A 20,783-nucleotide genomic window follows, 5' to 3' on the forward strand; every position below is an offset into this window, starting at 1 on the left:
GCTTGCTCGCCTGAGCTGGGGACGAGCGGGCGTGCTAGTTGCATGATGTGTTGCTTGTTTCATTCTTTTCTATTGGGGGGGGGGGAGGGAGGAAGTTCTTGGGCTCTGTTCGGACGTATAGGTTGCAATTTTAACCAGTTGAAGGTTTATAATGGTTCGCCTACCTTTCTGGAGTTCGATAGCAAACATGATAAGCTCTAAATATTGAGTTCATATGACACACAAAGACAAAGTCCAGTAAGTTCAGTAGAACTTCGGTTTCAACCCTTTTACCCTGTCCTAGCTCAGTCGATTAAGGCAGTATCTGGGCGGTAAAGTGAAACAAACTATGACGTCACCAGGTTATCGGTTACATAACTTACTAATTACAAAACTCGTAAAACAAAAGAGCATCTGCTCGAAACATTATGCACCTAACCTAAGTAGTCCTAAATCCTACAAAATACCTTAATCCTAACAATTACTTACTAAAGATTGGACTTGATACTTTACATGATCATAGTTCTTACCTGTTAACAGCACTGATATTAAGTATTGAACAGAGACGAGGTCCATTACTTGTCTTGTACACTGTCCTTAATGGGTGGTGACAACACCCAGACTGGTAGGTGGTGTTGACAACACCCAGACTGGTAGGTGGTGTTGACAACACCCAGACTGGTAGGTGGTGTTGACAACACCCAGACTGGTAGGTGGTGTTGACAACACCCAGACTGGTAGGTGGTGGTGACAACACCCAGACTGGTAGGTGGTGTTGACAACACCCAGACTGGTAGGTGGTGTTGACAACACCCAGACTGGTAGGTGGTGTTGACAACACCCAGACTGGTAGGTGGTGTTGACAACACCCAGACTGGTAGGTGGTGTTGACAACACCCAGACTGGTAGGTGGTGTTGACAACACCCAGACTGGTAGGTGGTGTTGACAACACCTAGACTGGCAGGTGGTGTTGACAACACCCAGACTGGTAGGTGGTGTTGACAACACCCAGACTGGCAGGTGGTGTTGACAACACCCAGACTGGTAGGTGGTGTTGACAACACCCAGACTGGTAGGTGGTGTTGACAACACCCAGACTGGTAGGTGGTGTTGACAACACCCAGACTGGTAGGTGGTGTTGACAACACCCAGACTGGTAGGTGGTGTTGACAACACCCAGACTGGTAGGTGGTGTTGACAACACCTAGACTGGTAGGTGGTGTTGACAACACCCAGACTGGTAGGTGGTGGTGGCAAGATGCAGCTGCACGATGAGTCTCAGTTTAGCTCCACAACAAAATAAAATTATTATATAATGATAAATTCCTTGGCCTTGAGGTCCCAGTAGCCTCATTGTAATCAGACTGATTCGTCAGTGTTGAGAGGAGCTCACGGCTCTCAATAATAATAATAATAATAATAATAATAATAATAATAATAATAATAATAATAATAATAATTATACAATATATTCACAAGAAGGTACAATGGGTTGGTGAGATTACATAACACTGATATTTTTACATTCATGTAAAGCCACTAACACGCACAGCGTTTCGGACAGGTCCTTAATCTTCCTTATCAGGTAAGATGAAAAGGTCCATTGTAGCAAGGTTTTATATCAACAAATAACTACAATATAAGATAACAGAGGTGATTACCCTGATAAAGATATTTGTCTTAAGTACTAATATTGGGGAAGTGGGTAGTACAAGATACAGTGTGAGTTTGAAGCACAAGGTAGGAAACTATGAGGATGTAATTAGGTACTTTTTGGTTTTACTTTTGAACGGGGGATGTGTTGAATAGTTTTGTACTTCATCAGGGAGTGAGTTCCATAGACTGGGTCCGTTTATGTGCATGGAGTGTTTACACAGATTAAGTCTGACTCTGGGGATATTAAAGATATATATATTTCTGGTGTGGTGCTCATGGGTTCTCTTACACCTTTCAAGGAAAAGTTTCAGCTCAGGGTTAGCATTTAGGAATAAGGTTTTGTACTTGTAGATAGCACAAGAGAATGTGTGGAGTGAGTGTATGTTTAGCATGTTAAGGGACTTCAACAGAGGAGCTGTGTGTTGTCTGAAGACAGTTTGTTATTGTTCTGATAGAAGATTTTTGCTGAGTGATGATAGACTTGAGGTAGTTTGTAGTGGTTGCAAACTAACCACCACCACAACAACAGTCTCAAGGTTGAGGCGGCTGCCGCATATATATATATATATATATATATATATATATATATATATATATATATATATATATATATATATATATATATATATATATATATATACACACACACATGCAATCAAGCCTGATTGGTCCCCAGGCATATATGCAACTGAAAACTCACACCCCAGAAGTGACTCGAACCCATACTGAAAGGAGCACTCTGCAACTGGTGTACAGGATGGTCTGTACAGTTTGATGATGATGATACAGTTTGTCCGGTCGTGATGGTGGAGTGGTTAAGGGGTCCTGGACACCAGTTGCAGAGTGCTCCTGTCAGTATGGGTTCGAATCACTTCTGGGGTGTGAGTTTTCAGTTGCATATGCGGAGCAAGAATGGGATGCACTACCACTCACAGGAGGGGTATGGGGTGCACTACCACTCACAGGAGGGGTATGGGATGCACTACCACTCACAGGAGGGGTATGGGGGGCACTACCACTCACAGGAGGGGTATGGGGTGCACTACCACTCACAGGAGGGGTATGGGGTGCACTACCACTCACAGGAGGGGTATGGGGTGCACTACCACTCACAGGAGGGGTATGGGGTGCACTACCACTCACAGGAGGGGTATGGGGTGCACTACCACTCACAGGAGAGGTATGGGGTGCACTACCACTCACAGGATGGGTATGGGGTGCACTACCACTCACAGGAGGGGTATGGGGTGCACTACCACTCACAGGAGGGGTATGGGGTGCACTACCACTCACAGGATGGGTATGGGGTGCACTACCACTCACAGGAGGGGTATGGGGTACACTACCACTCACAGGAGGGGTATGGGGTGCACTACCACTCACAGGAGGGGTATGGGGTCCACTACCACTCACAGGAGGGGTATGGGGTGCACTACCACTCACAGGATGGGTATGGGGTGCACTACAGTAGTGGAAATGAGGACTACGAGGCGCCGTTTTGCTTTTTTCGGCGGCGCCTCGTTGGCCTCATGTTTTTTCGTTACCCCGGTGAGATTTTCGCTCCCCTTCAGTGTCCGTTTTCTAAGTTGTGTCTAAGTCATAGACATTTTTTCTGGCGGCGCCTCGTTGGCCTCATGTTACCCAAGCGGGTGATTGCCTCGTAGTCCATGAAATTTCGCTCAAGGGGATTAAAAAGACCCTCGTAGTCATACATGTTTTTCGTTACCCCAGTGACCCATGCACAGGCATTGCTAATGGTCAATGACATCACTAGCTAGCAGCTCAGCATTCCTGCACAGGCACGATCAAGGGGATTAAACAGTCGGTCTATGAGTCGTGTGTTTTGTGTTACAACAGTGACCCTGAAACCTAATGTAAAATAGCATCATCTCTAGACTATTTTAAATTTCATATTTACTTCCAACCATCGGCCATTGCATGTATCAAAAGGGGGAGCAACACAGAGCAAGAACTAACACGTATCTCAGCGTTCTCGCATTGTTACCAAACCAGTATTACCTAGGTCTATTTCCTAAATTTAAAACTTATCCAATTTATACCCATTGTTTCGTGTTCTGTCTCGTGTTTATAGTATTAATATCCTCCTTTGACATGTTCATTCAGTCACACCTCTATCATGTCGCTCCTATTTCCTCGCCTTTCTAGATAATGCAATTTAAGCTTTGTCAATCTGTCTTCAAGGATTGCTTATTGACCACGGAAAATAAAAATGAAAACCCACTATCATCCATTTGTATGAAAACAGTCCCCTGCCAGGCGTGGTGACTTCAATGCAATTTCAGTAGTAATCCAATATTGCTGCATAAAGACATGAATATATATATATATATATACATATATATATATATATATATATATATATATATATATATATATATATATATATATATATATATATATATATATATATATATATATATATATATATATATATATATATATATATATATTAGTATATTTTGGTAGCAGTCTTTCCTGTAGACATATATTATTAAATATGACCGAAAAAGTAAGATTAATAATTCTAACACGAATTTTCTCAATCTTTCGTACATTTCTTTTCACTGTTGGAGGTAAATAAAAAGTCAATTCTCCAAAATTCATTTTTATTTCTAGTCTGACGCGATACGAGCGCGTTTCGTAAAACTTATTACATTTTCAAAGACTTTAGTTTACAAATACACAACTGAATAGAACTTACGCATCTCCGATTTTATATCTACATTTGAGTGAGGTGGATGGGGTGAGGTGGCATTAATAGGGTATTAATTTCATCAACACAAGACAGAACAAGAGGTGGCATTAATAGGGTATTAATTTCATCAACACAAGACAGAACACGAAACAATGGGTATTGAATAGAAGTGTTTGTAGAAAGCCTATTGGTCCATATTTCTTGATGCTTCTATATTGGAGTGGAGTCTTGAGGTGGGTAGAATATAGTTGTGCATTAATTGGCTGTTGATTGCTGGTGTTGACTTCTTGATGTGTAGTGCCTCACAAACGTCAAGCCGCCTGCTATCGCTGTATCTATCGATGATTTCTGTGTTGTTTACTAGGATTTCTCTGGCGATGGTTTGGTTGTGGGAAGAGATTATATGTTCCTTAATGGAGCCCTGTTGCTTATGCATTGTTAAGCGCCTAGAAAGAGATGTTGTTGTCTTGCCTATATACTGGGTTTTTTGGAGCTTACAGTCCCCAAGAGGGCATTTGAAGGCATAGACGACGTTAGTCTCTTTTAAAGCGTTCTGTTTTGTGTCTGGAGAGTTTCTCATGAGTAGGCTGGCCGTTTTTCTGGTTTTATAGTAAATCGTCAGTTGTATCCTCTGATTTTTGTCTGTAGGGATAACGTTTCTATTAACAATATCTTTCAGGACCCTTTCCTCCGTTTTATGAGCTGTGAAAAAGAAGTTCCTGTAAAATAGTCTAATAGGGGGTATAGGTGTTGTGTTAGTTGTCTCTTCAGAGGTTGCATGGCGTTTCACTTTCCTTCTTATGATGTCTTCGACGAAACCATTGGAGAAGCCGTTGTTGACTAGGACCTGCCTTACCCTACAGAGTTCTTCGCCGACTTGCTTCAATTCTGAGCTGTGGCTGAGAGCACGGTCGACATATGCGTTAACAACACTCCTCTTGTACTTATATATATATATATATATATATATATATATATATATATATATATATATATATATATATATATATATATATATTGTTAAATATGACCGAAAAAGTAAGATTAATAATTCTAACACGAATTTTCTCAATCTTTCGTACATTACGCTTCACTGTTGGAGGTAAATCAAAAATCACTTCTCCAAAATTCATTTTTATTTCTAGTCTGACGCGACACGGGCGCGTTTCGTAAAACTTATTACATTTTCAAAGACTTCACAAATACACAACTGATTAGAACGTATCTCTGATTTTATATCTACATTTGAGTGAGGTGGGAAGGGTGATGTGGCATTAACACAAGACAGAACAGGAGGGGATATTAATAGGGTATTAAAAGTATCAACACAAGACAGAACAGAAACAATGGGTATTGAATAGAAGTGTTTGTAGAAAGCCTATTGGTCCATATTTCTTGATGCTTCTATATTGGAGCGGAGTCTTGAGGTGGGTAGAATATAGTTGTGCAATAATTGGCTGTTGATTGCTGGTGTTGACTTCTTGATGTGTAGTGCCTCGCAAACGTCAAGCCGCCTGCTATCGCTGTATCTATCGATGATTTCTGTGTTGTTTACTAGGATTTCTTTCAGGACCCTTGAAGAAATCCTAGTAAACAACACAGAAATCATCGATAGATACAGCGATAGCAGGTGGCTTGACGTTTGCGAGGCACTACACATCAAGAAGTCAACACCAGCAATCAACAGCCAATTATTGCACAACTATATTCTACCCACCTCAAGACTCCGCTCCAATATAGAAGCATCAAGAAATATGGACCAATAGGCTTTCTACAAACACTTCTATTCAATACCCATTGTTTCTGTTCTGTCTTGTGTTGATACTTTTAATACTCTATTAATATCCCCTCCTGTTCTGTCTTGTGTTAATGCCACATCACCCTTCCCACCTCACTCAAATGTAGATATAAAATCAGAGATACGTTCTAATCAGTTGTGTATTTGTGAAGTCTTTGAAAATGTAATAAGTTTTACGAAACGCGCCCGTGTCGCGTCAGACTAGAAATAAAAATGAATTTTGGAGAAGTGATTTTTGATTTACCTCCAACAGTGAAGCGTAATGTACGAAAGATTGAGAAAATTCGTGTTAGAATTATTAATCTTACTTTTTCGGTCATATTTAACAATATATGTCTACAGGAAAGACTGCTACCAAAATATACTAATATATATATATATATATATATATATATATATATATATATATATATATATATATATATATATATATATATATATATATATATATATATATATATATGTATATATATATATGTATATATATATGTATATATATATATATATATATACATATATATATATATATATATATATATATATATATATATATATATATATATATATATATATATATATATATATTCATGTCTATATATATATATATATATATATATATATATATATATATATGTAAGAACATAAGAACATAAGAACAAAGGTAACTGCAGAAGGCCTATTGGCCCATACGAGGCAGCTCCTATTCTATAACCACCCAATCCCACTCATATACTTGTCCAACCCGCGCTTGAAACAATCGAGGGACCCCACCTCCACCACGTTACGCGGCAATTGGTTCCACAAATCTACAACCCTGTTACTGAACCAGTATTTACCCAAGTCTTTCCTAAATCTAAACTTATCCAATTTATACCCATTGTTTCGTGTTCTGTCCTGTGTTGATACTTTTAATACCCTATTAATATCCCCCTTGTTATGTCCATTCACCCACTTGTAAACCTCTATCATGTCGCCCCTAACTCTTCGCCTTTCCAGTGAATGCAACTTAAGCTTTGTTAATCTTTCTTCATATGAAAGATTTCTAATTTGGGGAATTAACTTAGTCATCCTACGCTGGACACGTTCAAGTGAATTTATATCCATTCTATAATATGGCGACCAAAACTGAACTGCATAATCTAAATGGGGCCTAACTAGAGCAAGATATAGCTTGAGAACCACACCAGGTGTCTTGTTACTAACGCTGCGATTAATAAATCCAAGTGTCCGATTTGCCTTATTACGAACATTTATGCATTGATCCTTTTGTTTTAAATTCTTACTAATCATAACTCCCAGATCCCTTTCGCAATCCGACTTCGCAATCACAACACCATCTAGCTCGTATCTTGTAACTCTATCATCATTACCTAACCTCAGAACTTTACATTTATCAGCATTAAACTGCATCTGCCAATCCTTTGACCATTTCAAAACCCTATCTAGATCAACTTGAAGTGATAGTGAGTCCTCCTCCGAATTAATTTCCCTACCGATTTTCGTATCATCGGCAAATTTGCAAATGTTGCTACTCAAACCTGAATCTAAATCATTTATATATATTATAAACAACAGAGGTCCCAGGACAGAGCCTTGAGGCACTCCACTTACAACATTTTCCCACTCTGACTTGATTCCATTTATACTAACTCTCTGTTTCCTTTGGTATAGCCATGCCCTAATCCAGCTTAATATAGCACCCCCAATACCATGAGACTCTATTTTTTTAATCAGTCTTTCATGTGGCACTGTATCAAAAGCTTTGCTAAAGTCAAGGTATACAACATCGCAATCCTTACCACTATCAACTGCCTCAACAATGCTAGAATAAAAAGATAACAAATTTGTTAAACATGAACGGCCATTTATAAAACCATGTTGCGACTCAATTATTAATTTATGTTTTTCAAGATGAAGACGAATTTTATTTGCTATTATAGATTCGAGTAACTTTCCCACAATAGACGTTAGGCTAATTGGTCGATAGTTAGACGCAAGTGATCTATCTCCTTTCTTAAAAACTGGTATTACATTAGCAACTTTCCAAAACTCTGGCACTCTGCCTGACTCTATTGATTTATTAAATATGGTTGACAGTGGGTCACAAAGCTCCTCTTTGCATTCTTTAAGCACCCTAGCAAACACTTCATCCGGCCCTGGGGATTTGTTTGGTTTGAGTTTTACTATTTGTTTAAGAACATCCTCCCTGGTAACTGCTAAACTCGTCAACCTGTCCTCGTCCCCACCCACATAGACTTGTTCGGCTGAAGGCATATTGTTAAGTTCCTCTTTAGTAAATACAGATACAAAATATTTATTAAAAATACTACTCATCTCTTCATCACTATCTGTTATTTGACCTGTCTCAGTTTTTATTGGACCTATCCTTTCCCTAGTCTTAGTACGATATAACTGAAAAAACCCTTTAGGATTTGTCTTTGCTTGCCCTGCTATGCGAACTTCATAGTTTCTTTTTGCTTTCCTTATCTCTTTTTTAACATTTCTAACCAGTTGTACGAATTCCTGTTCTAAAGTGACCTCCCCATTTTTAATCCTTTTGTACCAAGCTCTCTTTTTACCAATAAGGTTCTTCAAATTCTTTGTTATCCACTTTGGGTCATTAGTATACGATCTATTCAATTTGTATGGTATACTACGTTCCTGTGCTTTGTTTAGAATATTCTTAAATAAGTTATATATTGAATCCACATCGAAATCCCCATTTAAGTCACCTATCGCTGGGTTCATGTCTCGCTCCAAGACCGGCCCACACCCCATACCCAAGCCTTTCCAATCAATTTGACCCAAAAAATTTCTTAGGCTATTAAAATCAGCTTTTCGAAAATCTGGCACTTTAACAGAATTTTCTCCTACTGGTCTATTCCATTCTATGCTAAATCTGATTTCTTTGTGATCACTGCTCCCTAGCTCACTCCCTATTTCGATGTCATTAATTTGCGTTTCCCTGTTAGTTAACACTAAATCTAAAATATTATTTTCCCGTGTTGGTTCCTTAATGTGTTGCGTAAGAAAGCAATCGTCAATTAATTCTAGAAAATCTTCTGCTTCACTATTCCCTGTTTTGTTCAACCAGTTTATTCCGCTAAAATTAAAGTCACCCATGACATAAATACTGTTAGATCTAGATGCTCTAGATATTTCATCCCATAGATGCTTTGCTTCCATTCTGTCTAAATTTGGTGGCCTATATATTACTCCTATTATAATATTATTAGCTTTTTCGTTTAATTCAATCCAAATAGTTTCTGTGTGTGGCTCTGTTTTGATTCCCTCTTTGAGACTACATTTCAAATTGTCCCTAACATATATGGCTACTCCACCTCCTCGTCTAATATATCTATCTGTGTGAAATAGTTTAAATCCATATATTTGATATTCAGCTAATAGTTCTCTATTTTCTACATTCATCCACGTTTCGGTAAGTGCAATAATATCTATTTTTTCTGTGCAGACAAGAGCATTTAATTCGTTAATTTTATTTCTTAGACTTCTACTGTTAGTGTAATATACCCTAAGTGAATTGTTATTTTGCGGACCTTCTCTTTCCCTGATCGTTTTGCCAATTCCTTTCTCCCACAAACACATACTTTTATTACCTCCTTCCTCCAAATCAATTCCCATACCTCTATCTACTAACAGTTTAAACCCAAACAAACACCTCTAACCACTTCTTCTAGCGAGTTCGCAACAGCAACAACCCCAGCTCTCGATAGATGCACCCCATCACGAGCATACATTTCATTTCTTCCATAGAAGTGTTCCCAGTTGTCTATGAAAGATATTGCATTTGATTTGCAATATCTTTCCAGCCGGCAATTGACACCAAGTGCCCTCGATATCCATTCATTTCCCACTCCCTTTCTTGGAAGAATGCCACATATGATCGGGATTCCTCCCTTGCTCCTAACTAACTCTATGGCTGTTTTATACCTCTGAATCAGTTCCTCACTCCTGACTCGACCAACATCATTTCCTCCCACGCTAATGCAAATAATGGGATTGTTCCCATTACCAGCCATAATATCATTCATGTTGTTTATAATATCACCAATGCCAGCTCCGGGATAGCAAACCCTTAACCTGTTCCCCCTATCTCTAGCAAATAGGTATATGTATATTATTAAATATGACCGAAAAAGTAAGATTAATAATTCTAACACGAATTTTCTCAATCTTTCGTACATTTCTTTTCACTGTTGGAGGTAATTCAAAAATCAATTCTCCAAAATTCATTTTTATTTCTTGTCTGACGCGACACGAGCGCGTTTCGTAAAACTTATTACATTTTCAAAGACTTTAGTTTACAAATACACAACTGAATAGAACTTAAACATCTCCGATTTTGTTTATATCTACATTTGAGTGAGGTGGATGGGGTGAGGTGGCATTAATAGGGTATTAATTTCATCAACACAAGAACATAAGAACATAAGAACAAAGGTAACTGCAGAAGGCCTATTGGCCCATACGAGGCAGCTCCTATTCTATAACCACCCAATGCCACTCATATACTTGTCCAACCCGTGCTTGAAACAATCGAGGGACCCCACCTCCACAATGTTACGCGGCAATTGGTTCCACAAATCAACAACCCTGTTACTGAACCAGTATTTACCCAAGTCTTTCCTAAATCTAAACTTATCCAATTTATATCCATTGTTTCGTGTTCTGTCCTGTGTTGATACTTTTAATACCCTATTAATATCCCCCCGGTTATGTCCATTCATCCACTTGTAAACCTCTATCATGTCACCCCTAACTCTTCGCCTTTCCAGTGAATGCAACTTAAGCTTTGTTAATCTTTCTTCATATGAAAGATTTCTAATTTGGGGAATTAACTTAGTCATCCTACGCTGGACACGTTCAAGTGAATTTATATCCATTCTATAATATGGCGACCAAAACTGAACTGCATAATCTAAATGGGGCCTAACTAGAGCAAGATATAGCTTGAGAACCACACCAGGTGTCTTGTTACTAACGCTGCGATTAATAAATCCAAGTGTCCGATTTGCCTTATTACGAACATTTATGCATTGATCCTTTTGTTTTAAATTCTTACTAATCATAACTCCCAGATCCCTTTCGCAATCCGACTTCGCAATCACAACACCATCTAGCTCGTATCTTGTAACTCTATCATCATTACCTAACCTCAGAACTTTACATTTATCAGCATTAAACTGCATCTGCCAATCCTTTGACCATTTCAAAACCCTATCTAGATCAACTTGAAGTGATAGTGAGTCCTCCTCCGAATTAATTTCCCTACCGATTTTCGTATCATCGGCAAATTTGCAAATGTTGCTACTCAAACCTGAATCTAAATCATTTATATATATTATAAACAACAGAGGTCCCAGGACAGAGCCTTGAGGCACTCCACTTACAACATTTTCCCACTCTGACTTGATTCCATTTATACTAACTCTCTGTTTCCTTTGGTATAGCCATGCCCTAATCCAGCTTAATATAGCACCCCCAATACCATGAGACTCTATTTTTTTAATCAGTCTTTCATGTGGCACTGTATCAAAAGCTTTGCTAAAGTCAAGGTATACAACATCGCAATCCTTACCACTATCAACTGCCTCAACAATGCTAGAATAAAAAGATAACAAATTTGTTAAACATGAACGGCCATTTATAAAACCATGTTGCGACTCAATTATTAATTTATGTTTTTCAAGATGAAGACGAATTTTATTTGCTATTATAGATTCGAGTAACTTTCCCACAATAGACGTTAGGCTAATTGGTCGATAGTTAGACGCAAGTGATCTATCTCCTTTCTTAAAAACTGGTATCACATTAGCAACTTTCCAAAACTCTGGCACTCTGCCTGACTCTATTGATTTATTAAATATGGTTGACAGTGGGTCACAAAGCTCCTCTTTGCATTCTTTAAGCACCCTAGCAAACACTTCATCCGGCCCTGGGGATTTGTTTGGTTTGAGTTTTACTATTTGTTTAAGAACATCCTCCCTGGTAACTGCTAAACTCGTCAACCTGTCCTCGTCCCCACCCACATAGACTTGTTCGGCTGAAGGCATATTGTTAAGTTCCTCTTTAGTAAATACAGATACAAAATATTTATTAAAAATACTACTCATCTCTTCATCACTATCTGTTATTTGACCTGTCTCAGTTTTTAATGGACCTATCCTTTCCCTAGTCTTAGTACGATATAACTGAAAAAACCCTTTAGGATTTGTCTTTGCTTGCCCTGCTATGCGAACTTCATAGTTTCTTTTTGCTTTCCTTATCTCTTTTTTAACATTTCTAACCAGTTGTACGAATTCCTGTTCTAAAGTGACCTCCCCATTTTTAATCCTTTTGTACCAAGCTCTCTTTTTACCTATAAGGTTCTTCAAATTCTTTGTTATCCACTTTGGGTCATTAGTATACGATCTATTCAATTTGTATGGTATACTACGTTCCTGTGCTTTGTTTAGAATATTCTTAAATAAGTTATATATTGAATCCACATCGAAATCCCCATTTAAGTCACCTATCGCTGGGTTCATGTCTCGCTCCAAGACCGGCCCACACCCCATACCCAAGCCTTTCCAATCAATTTGACCCAAAAAATTTCTTAGGCTATTAAAATCAGCTTTTCGAAAATCTGGCACTTTAACAGAATTTTCTCCTACTGGTCTATTCCATTCTATGCTAAATCTGATTTCTTTGTGATCACTGCTCCCTAGCTCACTCCCTATTTCGATGTCATTAATTTGCGTTTCCCTGTTAGTTAACACTAAATCTAAAATATTATTTTCCCGTGTTGGTTCCTTAATGTGTTGCGTAAGAAAGCAATCGTCAATTAATTCTAGAAAATCTTCTGCTTCACTATTCCCTGTTTTGTTCAACCAGTTTATTCCGCTAAAATTAAAGTCACCCATGACATAAATACTGTTAGATCTAGATGCTCTAGATATTTCATCCCATAGATGCTTTGCTTCCATTCTGTCTAAATTTGGTGGCCTATATATTACTCCTATTATAATATTATTAGCTTTTTCGTTTAATTCTATCCAAATAGTTTCTGTGTGTGGCTCTGTTTTGATTCCCTCTTTGAGACTACATTTCAAATTGTCCCTAACATATATGGCTACTCCACCTCCTCGTCTAATATATCTATCTGTGTGAAATAGTTTAAATCCATATATTTGATATTCAGCTAATAGTTCTCTATTTTCTACATTCATCCACGTTTCGGTAAGTGCAATAATATCTATTTTTTCTGTGCAGACAAGAGCATTTAATTCGTTAATTTTATTTCTTAGACTTCTACTGTTAGTGTAATATACCCTAAGTGAATTGTTATTTTGCGGACCTTCTCTTTCTCTGATCGTTTTGCCAATTCCTTTCTCCCACAAACACATACTTTTATTACCTCCTTCCTCCAAATCAATTCCCATACCTCTATCTACTAACAGTTTAAACCCAAACAAACACCTCTAACCACTTCTTCTAGCGAGTTCGCAACAGCAACAACCCCAGCTCTCGATAGATGCACCCCATCACGAGCATACATTTCATTTCTTCCATAGAAGTGTTCCCAGTTGTCTATGAAAGATATTGCATTTGATTTGCAATATCTTTCCAGCCGGCAATTGACACCAAGTGCCCTCGATATCCATTCATTTCCCACTCCCTTTCTTGGAAGAATGCCACATATGATCGGGATTCCTCCCTTGCTCCTAACTAACTCTATGGCTGTTTTATACCTCTGAATCAGTTCCTCACTCCTGACTCGACCAACATCATTTCCTCCCACGCTAATGCAAATAATGGGATTGTTCCCATTACCAGCCATAATATCATTCATGTTGTTTATAATATCACCAATGCCAGCTCCGGGATAGCAAACCCTTAACCTGTTCCCCCTATCTCTAGCACAAAACGTTCTATCCAAATACCTTATCTGGGAATCTCCCACAACTAATGTTTGCTTAGGTACTTCCTTTACTTTCTGAGGGGCCTGCGCTTCCTTTCTCTTCGTTGCTTTCCCTTTTGCGCGATCCACAGTCTCTCCACAGCACTCGTCCTCCAAAACGTCAAATGAATTTGAAGTTGCTATGGCGTTTGAAGGCGGCTTTATCAAAGTCTTCTTAAGGCCCCTGTCTTTCGCAACTCTCCAAGACGAGGTCCCTTTACTGCTGGTCTCCTCCTTCGTTACTTCTCGTTGTTTTTTAAGCTGACGCACCTCCTCCCGCAGAGAGTCCAACTCTGTCCTCAGGGCTCCCACTAGAGTCACCAGGTCCTTCACTACAACTTCCATATTGCTATATGGAAGACAGAACAAGACAGAACAAGAGGTGGCATTAATAGGGTATTAATTTCATCAACACAAGACAGAACACGAAATAATGGGTATTGAAATGGAAGTGATTGTAGAAAGCCTATTGGTCCATATTTCTTGATGCTTCTATATTGGAGCGGAGTCTTGAGGTGGGTAGAATATAGTTGTGCATTAATTGGCTGTTGATTGCTGGTGTTGACTTCTTAATGTGTAATGCCTCGCAAACGTCTAGCCGCCTGCTATCGCTGTATCAATCGATGATTTCTGTGTTGTTTACTAGGATTTCTCTGGCGATGGTTTGGTTGTGGGAAGAGATTATATGTTCCTTAATGGAGCCCTGTTGTTTATGCATCGTTAAACGCCTAGAAAGAGATGTTGTTGTCTTGCCTATATACTGGGGTTTTTGGAGCTTACAGTCCCCAAGTGGGCATTTGAAGGCATAGATGACGTTGGTCTCTTTTAAAGCGTTCTGCTTTGTGTCTGGAGAGTTTCTCATGAGTAGGCTGGCCGTTTTTCTGGTTTTATAGTAAATCGTCAGTTGTATCCTCTGATTTTTGTCTGTAGGGATAACGTTTCTATTAACAATATCTTTCAGGACCCTTTCCTCCGTTTTATGAGCTGTGGAAAAGAAGTTCCTGTAAAATAGTCTAATAGGGGGTATAGGTGTTGTGTTAGTTGTCTCTTCAGAGGTTGCATGGCGTTTCACTTTCCTTCTTATGATGTCTTCGACGAAACCATTGGAGAAGCCGTTGTTGACTAGGACCTGCCTTACCCTACAGAGTTCTTCGTCGACTTGCTTCCATTCTGAGCTGTGGCTTAGAGCACGGTCGACATATGCGTTAACAACACCGTGTCGACCGTGCTCTAAGCCACAGCTCAGAATGGAAGCAAGTCGACGAAGAACTCTGTAGGGTAAGGCAGGTCCTAGTCAACAACGGCTTCTCCAATGGTTTAAGAACATAAGAACATAAGAACAAAGGTAACTGCAGAAGGCCTATTGGCCCATACGAGGCAGCTCCTATTCTATAACCACCCAATCCCACTCATATACTTGTCCAACCCGTGCTTGAAACAATCGAGGGACCCCACCTCCACAATGTTACGCGGCAATTGGTTCCACAAATCAACAACCCTGTTACTGAACCAGTATTTACCCAAGTCTTTCCTAAATCTAAACTTATCCAATTTATACCCATTGTTTCGTGTTCTGTCCTGTGTTGATACTTTTAATACCCTATTAATATCCCCCCGGTTATGTCCATTCATCCACTTGTAAACCTCTATCATGTCACCCCTAACTCTTCGCCTTTCCAGTGAATGCAACTTAAGCTTTGTTAATCTTTCTTCATATGAAAGATTTCTAATTTGGGGAATTAACTTAGTCATCCTACGCTGGACACGTTCAAGTGAATTTATATCCATTCTATAATATGGCGACCAAAACTGAACTGCATAATCTAAATGGGGCCTAACTAGAGCAAGATATAGCTTGAGAACCACACCAGGTGTCTTGTTACTAACGCTGCGATTAATAAATCCAAGTGTCCGATTTGCCTTATTACGAACATTTATGCATTGATCTTTTTGTTTTAAATTCTTACTAATCATAACTCCCAGATCCCTTTCGCAATCCGACTTCGCAATCACAACACCATCTAGCTCGTATCTTGTAACTCTATCATCATTACCTAACCTCAGAACTTTACATCTATCAGCATTAAACTGCATCTGCCAATCCTTTGACCATTTCAAAACCCTATCTAGATCAACTTGAAGTGATAGTGAGTCCTCCTCCGAATTAATTTCCCTACCGATTTTCGTATCATCGGCAAATTTGCAAATGTTGCTACTCAAACCTGAATCTAAATCATTTATATATATTATAAACAACAGAGGTCCCAGGACAGAGCCTTGAGGCACTCCACTTACAACATTTTCCCACTCTGACTTGATTCCATTTATACTAACTCTCTGTTTCCTTTGGTATAGCCATGCCCTAATCCAGCTTAATATAGCACCCCCAATACCATGAGACTCTATCTTTTTAATCAGTCTTTCATGTGGCACTGTATCAAAAGCTTTGCTAAAGTCAAGGTATACAACATCGCAATCCTTACCACTATCAACTGCCTCAACAATGCTAGAATAAAAAGATAACAAATTTGTTAAACATGAACGGCCATTTATAAAACCATGTTGCGACTCAATTATTAAATTATGTTTTTCAAGATGAAGACGAATTTTATTTGCTATTATAGATTCGAGTAACTTTCCCACAATAGACGTTAGGCTAATTGGTCGATAGTTAGACGCAAGTGATCTATCTCCTTTCTTAAAAACTGGTGTCACATTAGCAACTTTCCAAAACTCTGGCACTCTGCCTGACTCTATTGATTTATTGAATATGGTTGACAGTGGGTCACAAAGCTCCTCTTTGCATTCTTTAAGCACCCTGGCAAACACTTCATCCGGCCCTGGGGATTTGTTTGGTTTGAGTTTTACTATTTGTTTAAGAACATCCTCCCTGGGAACTGTTAAACTCGTCAACCTGTCCTCGTCCCCACCCACATAGACTTGTTCGGCTGAAGGCATATTGTTAAGTTCCTCTTTAGTAAATACAGATACAAAATATTTATTAAAAATACTACTCATCTCTTCATCACTATCTGTTATTTGACCTGTCTCAGTTTTTAATGGACCTATCCTTTCCCTAGTCTTAGTACGATATAACTGAAAAAACCCTTTAGGATTTGTCTTTGCTTGCCCTGTTATGCGAACTTCATAGTTTCTTTTTGCTTTCCTTATCTCTTTTTTAACATTTCTAACCAGTTGTACGAATTCCTGTTCTAAAGTGACCTCCCCATTTTTAATCCTTTTGTACCAAGCTCTCTTTTTACCTATAAGGTTCTTCAAATTCTTTGTTATCCACTTTGGGTCATTAGTATTCGATCTATTCAATTTGTATGGTATACTACGTTCCTGTGCTTTGTTTAGAATATTCTTAAATAAGTTATATATTGAATCCACATCGAAATCCCCATTTAAGTCACCTATCGCTGGGTTCATGTCTCGCTCCAAGACCGGCCCACACCCCATACCCAAGACTTTCCAATCAATTTGACCCAAAAAATTTCTTAGGCTATTAAAATCAGCTTTACGAAAATCTGGCACTTTAACAGAATTTTCTCCTACTGGTTTATTCCATTCTATGCTAAATCTGATTTCTTTGTGATCACTGCTCCCTAGCTCACTCCCTATTTCGATGTCATTAATTTGCGTTTCCCTGTTAGTTAACACTAAATCTAAAATATTTTTTTCCCGTGTTGGTTCCTTAATGTGTTGCGTAAGAAAGCAATCGTCAATTAATTCTAGAAAATCTTCTGCTTCACTATTCCCTGTTTTGTTCAACCAGTTTATTCCGCTAAAATTAAAGTCACCCATGACATAAATACTGTTAGATCTAGATGCTCTAGATATTTCATCCCATAGATGCTTTGCTTCCATTCTGTCTAAATTTGGTGGCCTATATATTACTCCTATTATAATATTATTAGCTTTTTCGTTTAATTCAATCCAAATAGTTTCTGTGTGTGGCTCTGTTTTGATTCCCTCTTTGAGACTACATTTCAAATTGTCCCTAACATATATGGCTACTCCACCTCCTCGTCTAATATATCTATCTGTGTGAAATAGTTTAAATCCATATATTTGATATTCAGCTAATAGTTCTCTATTATTCAGCTAATAGTTTCGTCGAAGACATCATAAGAAGGAAAGTGAAACGCCATGCAACCTCTGAAGAGACAACTAACACAACACCTATACCCCCTATTAGACTATTTTACAGGAACTTCTTTTCCACAGCTCATAAAACAGAGGAAAGGGTCCTGAAAGATATTGTTAATAGAAACGTTATCCCTACAGATAAAAATCAGAGGATACAACTGACGATTTACTATAAAACCAGAAAAACGGCCAGCCTACTCATGAGAAACTCTCCAGACACAAAGCAGAACGCTTTAAGCTTTGTTAATCTTTCTTCATATGAAAGATTTCTAATTTGGGGAATTAACTTAGTCATCAAAAAAAAAAATCCTACGTTGGACACGTTCAAGTGAATTTATATCCATTCTATAGTACGGCGACCAAAATCATCACCAAAAAACTCTCACATCTCAACAAAGCCTACCTTCACCAGGGAATAGCTGAAGGTTCGCCATCTGCAACATGGTATCTTCAGGCAACCAAATTAGAAAGGTTAAATATCCCAAAAGGAATCCACAGGGAAATAGCAGTTAGGTTATATAGACTACGTCTAGGTTACAGATGCAACTGGGAGATCGGTGAACCCCGACAGAGAGAGTGCATCTTCTGCCAAACTGTCACAGAAAAGCCATTACTTCACTATCTTCTGGAATGTGAAGCAACCAATGACCTTAGAAGAGCTTTAGGAGTTCCTGAATCATGCAGTGGCCACCCTGAAGCCATCAACACAGCCACTCTCCTGGTCAACAAAGGTGTCCAGCAGCTGGACACCCTCATAAAGACTGTGAAGCAGTATCCTCCCCCGCGATAACAGCTTGATGGTTAAATGTAACCTCAGAATACTGAGAAAAAAAAATTGTACCACTTACGGGCTATTCATGCCCGTGCCACCTCTTGGGTGGCTTAATCTTCATCAATCAATGAATCGTCCGGGCCGTAGTTCGCTCTCTCAAGTAAGTGACTTCAGCATTAAAATTGATGTGTGTGTCCAGGATTATTCCTAGATACTGATAAGTGTCTTTGGTATTTGTGCTTCAGTTTCAAGTGCTTTGGGCCTCAGAATATATTCTCCTCTGAGGTTGAGCTTAGCACTGATCTTGAGCTGGGGGAACTCTTTCTCAAGGTCCAGTACTGTGGCGTACGAGGACTTACCTTCAGCATGCTGCACCTTGAAGACTGACAGTGAGGATTTTGTCTGTGTAGTTGGAGTGCTTATCGGTAGAGGTTCCGACTGCCGTCGCTTAATACACTCCTTCGGTGGTTCATCACTGTCAGTATCACTTAACTCTCTGCGCACAGTTTTCCGGTTGTTTCTCCTGGTCTTTGCTACGTAAACAGGTCTGGAATCTCCTTCATCCTCCATCAAACTCACTGGTTCACAACTTTCTAGATGGCTCCAACGCTCCCTTCCTCGACCACGGCTGGATCACTGTGGGGGGATTAATCTGATCGCCGAAGCTTCATTTATCTTTGAAATTCTATCCCCAATTAACTGTAATTTCAATAATATCATCATTATCTCAGTAATAGTATTTCTTGGGTCATATAACTATATAACTATTGTATAAATAATATATAATAGTAATTATATATTATTTATATAATAGTATAATCTTGGGATTATTCTCACGGCTTCATAATGTACCTTCTCCAACTTGTTCACCATTTGGTCACCACTTGGTCCGGGAGACATCTCCCGTCACGCAGGGTGCAGTTGCGCCTCCACAGATCTCCAGTATCATCTTTTGATACTGGTAATGGCTCGAAAGGGCCACCACTTACGGGCTATTCATGCCCGTGCCACCTCTTGGGTGGCTTAATCTTCATCAATCAATCAATCCAACTTGTTTAGTCTACCGTTACCAAAACAATACATGACAGGAGCAGCATAACCAATAAGAGATCTCACAGTATGCCACGTGATTACTATTGGAATATGATATGTAAAATATGATAAATGTGTAGTGTATGGGTTTGTACGCCCCTTGAGGGACCTTATATAGACGAGGGTAGAAATAGCCTAAGCTACTTTATCCTATTGAGATGTACTTCTTTTTCTTAATAAACTAGTTAATAAAAACAGCCATATAGTTTTAGTCCTCACTATGATCCTGAGAAATTCTAGCAGGTTAATCTCCAAATGTCAGGACATAACGTTGCCCAATCTATAGTACCCACTGGGTATCCAAAATGTAGTTGATGTATTCTTTACAAGGTATATTTCACGTGCGCTAATGTAATTAATATTTGTAAAATATATTTTAATACTCCAATCTTATATATTACAATTTTTAAAGTTATCTAATATCTAAGACTTTGTTTAAAGCTCTGTTGAAAAATGTAGATTGTTAAAAACATTTTAAGTAAATTTTATTATTTGCTTGAAAGCAAAACATGAAATCACAAATATTTAATTGAAAAATTGTAAATTACCAAAAAAAAAATTCTTCCTTTATGGTAGACTAAAGCGAATCGCGTTATTGGTCGCTGATCATCGTTTTCTTTATCCGTGGCGAGGCTTGGGCGTCCACCTCAAACTTCG

At 38.6% G+C, this 20,783-nt stretch overlaps 2 protein-coding genes across 2 annotated transcripts in view; one reads left to right on the forward strand and one right to left on the reverse strand.

Annotated features, from left to right (window-relative positions):
• LOC123753850 (uncharacterized) overlaps positions 1–20,783 on the forward strand; it is a 490,864-nt gene that overhangs the window by 435,045 nt on the left and 35,036 nt on the right. The window lies entirely within an intron of this gene.
• LOC123753897 (uncharacterized) overlaps positions 1–20,783 on the reverse strand; it is a 36,374-nt gene that overhangs the window by 13,472 nt on the left and 2,119 nt on the right. The window lies entirely within an intron of this gene.

This window comes from Procambarus clarkii, chromosome 1, assembly GCF_040958095.1.
Source record: "Procambarus clarkii isolate CNS0578487 chromosome 1, FALCON_Pclarkii_2.0, whole genome shotgun sequence".
In the NCBI taxonomy this organism is placed as follows: Eukaryota; Metazoa; Arthropoda; class Malacostraca; order Decapoda; family Cambaridae; genus Procambarus; species Procambarus clarkii.